Source organism: Pinus tabuliformis, chromosome 4_2 (genome assembly GCF_031772625.1).
Source record: "Pinus tabuliformis cultivar Carrire ecotype Pingquan chromosome 4_2, CPIR1, whole genome shotgun sequence".
NCBI classification, from domain to species: Eukaryota; Viridiplantae; Streptophyta; class Pinopsida; order Pinales; family Pinaceae; genus Pinus; species Pinus tabuliformis.
Genome location: NC_142304.1, coordinates 702,179,503 through 702,187,879, shown reverse-complemented (window position 1 = coordinate 702,187,879; position 8,377 = coordinate 702,179,503).

Below are 8,377 nucleotides of genomic sequence, written 5' to 3'. Positions count from 1 at the left end.
ATAAAGTTCTAATGAGTCTTCACCAGGTTTATGAAATCCTCCTATTTTATCCAATAGGAGTTCGACTTGAAGGGATTTACCGGTTTCCTGTTGCCTCTATTGATTTCCAGGAGAATGGGGGAGTGATTTGATTCACCCCTTAGGTCTATCCATTGTCTAAACAAATTCAATCTATCCATCAGATGCTCAGATAACAAGAATAGATCAATTCTTTTGGCCACTCTATCTATCCCGGCTGATGATTCCTCCATATCGTCTTTATCTTCATAGTTTCAATGTTGATTAGCTTCTTTTCGACCAAATGATGAAGGAAATAACCCGATGATCCAAGTGGCTCTAGAAAGGCTCAAAAATAAAAATCCTCATATTTTATCGAAACTAAGACCAAATCAAGGAGCTCGTCATACTGATTCCAACAATGCAAATGACTCTCAAATATGAGTTTGTATGATCAAGATATTCACGGTCAAAGTTTTCGTCAACTTGGCCCCACTCGTTAAATTTAGGAGAGCGCTAACTAAATTTGGGGGTTCACTAAAATTAGAGGTTTGACTAAATTTCGCAGAAGTCGCTAAATTTGGTGACCACCAACTAGTTGACAATTTGACACTTATTAGTGGTCGGAAATGGTGAATTTGTCGCCTACTTAATTTGTGCAATGACCTTAAAAATCCGTCTGACAGTTTTTGAATGGGTTATTTATAAATAAAAAAATAAAATGAAAAATATAAAATATGGGGCAGTGGGCCGCCACCCCTCCAACCCCGCCAACCACTATATATTATATATTAACATGGCCCGTAGGCCATTACAACAAAACACCACATTGCAGGGTCAACGGGGATCGAACTCGCCCGGGCCGGTGGGTTAGCTGCCAAGGACGACCCCATTACAAACCAACAGTCCAAACAAAAGCAAAGCAATGCCAAATCAGGGGTCCCATGAGGTTTGACCCCGAGACCTTTCCCCAACCTTAACTATTTTAAAATATCAGCCAGCTAATCCGCCAACAGGGTTGGCTTTGAAATGAACACCTAATTTTTATTATTTAAACTCGACATTTTACCATTCGGCCAGTGAATGAAGAGCAACAAAGGAACCAAGAGCGGAGGGCCAAGCGGAACTATGCAGAGGCGGAACCACAGAATGTGGAACCATGACCATGTAGTGGAACCATGAATTAAGGAATCTTGGAGGAATCTTTTAGATTCCTTGGAGTTGATTTTTGATAGAGTCAGAATCATGCCAAGTTTATACTCAGATTGATCATAATTTCGTTAGGAGTCTGATGGGCCTTGTGTAGGGCCTCAAAATGGCTCCGGAAGTTTAGGACCCAAAAAATAGCCAAAAATAGTAAATTGTGCTACAAATAAGGAAACTAAAAAACTAAAAGAAACAATGGTGGGGGTCCAAATGGAATAGGTGGGTGGCCACCAATATCCACCTGGATCATTCCTCCTCCCTTAGGAAGTAATGGTCCCCATTGCGTTGAGTTCCTCCATGAGAGGAGGAAACTTCTGTTGAACTTGGTCCCTGGTGAGCCACTTGCCCTGGTGAAGGAGTTGGCCTGCTTTGACAACTCGATATAGTTGGATCCTTTGCTATCAGGTGTTCTTGATCTGTGTGTCCATGATCCGATTAAATGTGGCTTGTTCCATGCAATTTGCATTTAACTCTGTAGGTGTGAGCTGTTCTGCAATGTCTAATGTGTTCAACAATGGTGGGAAGTATGGTCGAAGTCGGTCCACATTGAAAACTGGGTGCAGGCCAAGGAATGGGAAAATGCTGAGCTCAAACGCATTGTGTCCCATAGCCTTGGTAATGTTGTAAGGACCATATCGGAGTGGTCTAAGTTTCTGATAGGCTACGATAAGGCGTTCCTTCTGCAAATGCAACCAGACTTTATCGCCCACCTGAAACTTGTGTGGCACCCAATGTTGATCATGTCGCTACTTGTGTTTGGCATTTGATTTCTCCAAAATGTCATGGACTTATTGGCGGATATATTGGATGTGCTCAATGAAGTTGTTTGCCTTATCAACTTCCGACTGGACATGAGCCGAATTTGCCTGAGTAGCTGTAAATGGTATAGCCACATCAATGGGACATAATGGCTGGAATCCCAAGCCCACCTAAAAAGGGTTGTGGTCAGTCGAGTTGTGGAGAGCTTGATTATAGTTATGTTGGACATAGGGGAGGCTCTCATCCCATGTGCATGGATGCTTTGAGTTGGACATGCGCATAATGTGTACGATCATCCTATTGATGACCTCTGTCTGGCCATCAATTTAGGGATCGAAAGTTGTGGACTTAGTGAGATTGGTGTCCAGCATCAACTAGAGACCAGACCAAAATGTACTAAGGAACCTGCTATCCCGATGTGAGATGATAGACTGTGGGATCCCAAAGTGTACCCACACTCATTCAAAGAAGAGTTTAGCAGTGGCTTCTGCTATGATATTCTTCTTGCAGGATGCCATAATGGCCATCTTCGAGAATCTGTCGACGACCACAAAAACACAGTCATTGCCATTCTTAGTAGAAAGAAGGCCCGACATGTAATCCATGGAGATGGATTCCCAAGGTCGACTAGGGGTAGGAAACGTAGTATAGAGGCCTTGCTTCTTAATGGTCGGTTTGGCAATGGCACAGGTAGTGCAAGATCTGATGTACTTCCTGACATCTTGTTGAAGATTCAGCCAATAGAAATACTTCGGTAGTACTGCCACCGTTTTCTTGACCCCAAAATGCCCAGCGACCTGAATGTAGTGTGCTTCCCAAATCATCTTGGCTCGCTCACTTGAAGGAACACAAAGGTGTCCCAGGTGGCATAGTAGGGCATCCTGGAGGTGAAAACCTGGAACTTGCTGACCCTCCAAGAGTGTCTGGTATGTGTGGCCGAATTCTATGTTTCTTTTGTAGAGAAGTTGCCAATTAAAAATCTCGTGCCCACAAGAGTTAAGCACGGTGGTTAACACCATTATCGGTGGTTGGCTGAGGCAATCTACAACATTATTGGTGTTTCCCTTCTTATACTTGATATTCAAATGGAACTATTGCAGGTATGTGGATCACTTATAATGGCGATCATTATGCAACTTCCCTTGCATCTATATGAACTGCAGGGGTCGGTGGTCTGTGTGGATGACCGTTTCCTTCCCCAAAATGTAATGCTTCAATTGTCGGTGGGCCTACATAATGGAATACATCTCTTTGTCATAAGTGGGATACGTCCAGACTGTCTGAAAGTGTCTCAATGTGATATGCCACTGGATGCCCTTGTGTAGTAAGGACTGCCCCAATAGCATAGTTAGAGGCATCTGTCTCGATCTCAAATGGTTGTTGCAAGTCTGGTAAAGTGAACACTAGTGCAGAGCAGAGGCAATGTTTCAACTCTGCAAATGCCTTCTGTTGAGATTCAAACCAAAATAATTTTGCTTTCACTCTCCCTTGGTGACTTGACTCAAGGGCGAAGTGATATGAGAGAATCCCAACACGAACCTGTAGTAGAAATTGGCAAGACCCAGAAAGCTGCGAAGCCCTGTCAGAGTGGTTGGGGCTGGGCAATCCTGAATGACTTAGATCTTGGCTGGATCCACATGCACCCCCCGTTCATCAATAATGTATCCTAGGTATTGAACCTAGGTCAAGCCAAAAATGCATTTCTCCAAATTGGCACACAACTTGTGTTGTTGCAGTGTTTGGAGAACCTGTCGGATGTGGTGGAGGTGCTTTTCTCAACTCTGGCTGAAGATCAAGATGTCGTCCAAGTATAGCACTACAAATGAGTTGGTGAATGGCCACAAGATGTCATCCATCAGCCTCATGAATGTTGCTGGAGAATTTGCCAACCCAAAAGGCATAACCAACCATTCGAAAAGGCCCTCCTTGGCTTTGAAGGCAGTCTTCCACACATCGGAGGGTTTGATTGGTACCCGGTGATATTTGGACTTCAAGTCGATATTGTTGAAATATTTTTCCCCCTTGAGTTGGTCCAGAAGATCATTAATCCGTGGGATCGGGTACCTATTCCAGACAGTGATCTTGTTTAGTGCTCGATAGTCAATACAAAGTCTCCAAGTCACATCCTTCTTCTGTACCAACACGATCGGGCTCACACAAGGCAATGAACTCGACTAGATGTGACCTTTCTGCAGCAACTCCTGAATCTACCTCTTCATTTCGTCATTCTCGGGAACGGATTGTTGATAGATTGGTCCATTGGGTAATGACGCACCTGGGGTCAGATCGATGGAGTGCTTGACTTAACAGTGCAGAGGTACCCCTGCAGGGTAGGTGAAGATGTCCTCATACTCCTCCATGACCTTTTCCATTTGTTGTTGTCGTGCGGAGGGACACTGTCTGGAGGTTGTGGCCATCGTCTTGTTCTTTCAATGAGGGCATATCATCAGGAAAACAAATTTCCTGGTTTTGGAAATGAACTTATTGCATTGTTTTGCAGTAACCAAAGAGATAGCAGTAGGCGGTGCTACTTGTGGTACCTTGTACAACTTATTCCCCAAAGTAACAATAACATCACGAGGCCTTGACTCATACACAACATGTCACTTCCACAAATATGGTTGGCCTAATAATACATCACAAACATCAAGGGGAGCAACGTCGCATAATACCTCATCCGTGAAGGGGTTGATGTTGTATGGAAGGCTACACTACTGGCTCACGCGAAGATCCTCTCCTTGGTGAAGCCACCTAATGGTGTACGGTTGTGGGTGTGTTGTGGTCGATAAGCCTAGTTACTTCACGACCTCTACCGAAATGAGGTTCTTTTGGCTCCTGCTGTTGATAATGAACTGTAGCGGGGAACCCTTTACCCACATCTAGGGGTGGAAGAGGCACTCCTCCTCCTTTGGATCTTCGGGATCCTCCTTCTAGATCTTCGTCGTGGCAATGGTGGCATTGGGCTCCACATCGATAATATGCTTCCCTTTATCATTCCCCTTGTCGGGTTTTGACTCAGAGTCAGAACATGCATCTGATTTTGAAGCCTTCAGCTTAGCCACTAGTGACTGCTTGGCCCGACACTCACTTGTGTTGTGAGTGGAGCTCTTATGGAAATCACACCACTTTCCTGTGTCCTTCTTTGGGTTCGCGGTGTTGTTCTTTGCTTTCAGATTTGGCCAGTTGCCCTTGAGTGCCCCGCCTTGGCTTTGTGCTTCTTCTTTTTTTTCTTTTCTCTGCAGTTTTGGGGCACCTTTCCCTTGCTTCGGATTTGCAGATCCAAAGTCTCGCTTCTTCTGTTTAAACTTCTGCTCGATCTTGACAACATATCAGTACGCCATGCTAAGCAAGGAGATGTCCAGGAACTCCATCTCGTCCTGGATGTACCTGTGTAGGCAGCCGCAGTACTTAAGTACCAAATGTTTCTCAAAATCTTTGATACCCAACTTCGTGCGAAGGGTATGAAAAACATTAGTAAACTCTGCCACATCTTGGTCCCTTCCCTACTGCAGCGTTGTCCACTTTATGTATTTATCTTCATAGCTCACGACAGGCTCCTTGATGGCATCCCGGAATGAATTCCAAGTGGGTGCGGTTGAAAAAAGCGAGGTCGTACTTTCATCCTTCTGCTCATAGTAGGTTTCCCACCAGTCCTTGACGTGGGGGGCGGCTTTGAGAAGAGCAAAAGTAATATTTTCTCGGTTGGAAAAATCATGAACAAAAAAATATCCTTCTAGTAGATTTAACCATTTATCTACGACGTCTGCATCTATTTGGCCCTCAAATATGGGAATGTCAAAGTTTACTTGTACCTTAAAAGGATTGGAGCCTCTAGAGTGGCTGTTGGATGTGGATGTGCCGCTGGTGGGCAATCGTTGAAGGATCTAGGCAAAGTTATCCATCATCGCATTCCTTTGTTTCTCAAGGGCCTCCTCGAGCAATATTTTGATAGGATCTTCTGCCCCTCATCTTTCTTCTCTTCCCCCATGGGTAGTCGTCGGGGTTTGCGAGGCTGATCTTGCAAAGGTTCAACCAGATCAAGCCCTAACTCCTTATATCCCAACCTCGTTGGGGACATGCAAATAAAAATAGAGAAAGATCAGACCGCTCTGATACCACTGATCTAGATGGTAGCTTATCTTTGAGAAGAGATGTGGCGGCTACATGCCTCTAAACTATGTTACAATGAGGCTCAAAGGCCTATTTATTATTGAGAAATAATGAAAAACCCTAAACATCCAAAAACCTAACCCTAGGAGATGAAGCGCCAAACTATGGGCCCCGTTTGGGTAAATTGGTACATCAACTTCCTGGGGTCATAACTTTGGCATACGATCTTCGTTTGACATGCACAATACCTCGTTAGAAAGATCTATTCGAGGACTACAAATTTTGAATGACCAACATCAATCTAAGCCCCATTTTGGTCCCAATTTCCCAAAAAAATGTTGTTTAGGGCCTCAAAACGGCTCCAGAAGTTCAAGACCCGAAAAAACTGCCAAAAATAGTAAATTATGCTACAAATAAGGAAACTGAAAAACTGAAAGAAACAATGGTGGGGGTCCAAGTGGAATAGGTGGGTGGCCACCAATATCCACCTGGATTATTCCCCCCCCCCACGAAGCAATGGTCCCCATTGCATTGAGTTCCTCCATGAGATGAGGAAACTTTTGCTAAACTTGGTCCTTGGTGAGCCACTTGCCCTGGTGAAGGAGTTGGCCTGCTTTTACAACTCGATATAGTTGGATTCTTTGCTATCAGGTGTTCTTGATCTGCGTATCCATGATCCGATCAATTGCGGCTTGTTCCATGCAATCTGGATTTAACTATGTAGGTGTGAGATGTTCTACAATGTCTAATGTGTCCAACAATGGTGGGAAGTATGGTCGAAGGCGATCCACATTGAACACTGGGTACATGCCAAGGAATGGGGGAATGTTGAGCTCAAATGCGTTGTCTCTCACAACCTTGGTAATGGTGTAAGGACCATATCAGAGTGATCTGAGTTACCGATAGGCTCCGGTAAGTCGTTCCTTCTACAAATGCAACCAGACTTTGTCGCCCACCTGAAACTTGTGTGGCACCCGATGTTGATCATGTTGCTGCTTGTACTTAGCATTTGATTTTTCCATAATGCCATGGACATGCTGATGGATATGTTGGATGTGCTCAATGAAGTTGTTTGCCTTATTGGCTTCTGATTGAACATGAGTCGAATCTGCCTAAGTAGCTGTAAATGGTATGGCCACATCAATGGGACATAGTGGTTGGAATCCCAAGCCCACCTGAAAAGGGTTGTGGCTAGTCGAGCTGTGGGGAGCCCGGTTATAGCTGTGTTGAACATAGGGGAGGCTCTCATTCCATATGTGTGGATGCTTTGAGTTGTACATGCACAGAATGTGTACGATCATCCTATTGACGACCTTTGTCTGGCCATGAGTTTGGGGATGGAAAGTTGTGGACTTAGTGAGCTTGGTGTCCAACATCGACCAGAGATTGGATGAAAATGTACTGAGGAGGATGTTGTCCCGACCTAAGATGATAGATTGTGGGATCCCAAAGTGTACCCACACTCGTTCAAAGAAGAGTTTAGCAGTGGCTTCTGTTGTGATATTCTTCTTGCAAGCCGCCATAATGGCCATCTTCAAGAATCTGTTCACAACCACAAAAACACAGTCGTTGCCATGCTTAGTAGAAGGAATGACCGACATGTAATCCATGGAGATGGATTCCCAAGGTCAACTAGGGGTAGGCAGCAGAGTATAGAGGCCTTGATTCTTTATGGTCGGTTTGGAAATGACGCAGGCAGTGCAGGATTTGATGTACTTCTCGACATCCTGTTGAAGATTCGACCAATAGAAATACTTCCGCAGTACTGCCACCATTTTCTCAACCTCGAAATGCCCAGCGACCCAACTGTAGTGCACTTCCCAAATCATCTTGGCTCGCTCGCTTGAAATAACACAAATGTGTCCTAGGTGGCATATAAGTGTTGGCATTATGATGTATGTGTTGTACTTGATGGCAACCCACTTGTCGCAGAACAACTCTCTTGTATATGGTAACTAGATGAATCTACAGAAGACATATCAGATGTGACAGAATGCATAACAATAGTGTTTACAGATGTGATGAATTATAGTTCAGGCTACATAGAATGAAGAAAGAAGGCTATACGCAGGTTCCACATTAACTAAGCCGCGTGTACACGCGAGTTCACAGACCAAAAGGTGTGTATAGCGTACACACGCACTTTCACGGAAGGAAAGGCGCATACATGTTGGAAAACTTAGTTTTAGTCTGTGGTATTTGGTCCATGGTATTTTGATCCATGGTATTGGTCCAAGGTAAGTGCAACAAAGTGTTTGCAGATCTACACGCTGTTTTGCTTTAGGGAAGCTGTGTATACACGCAG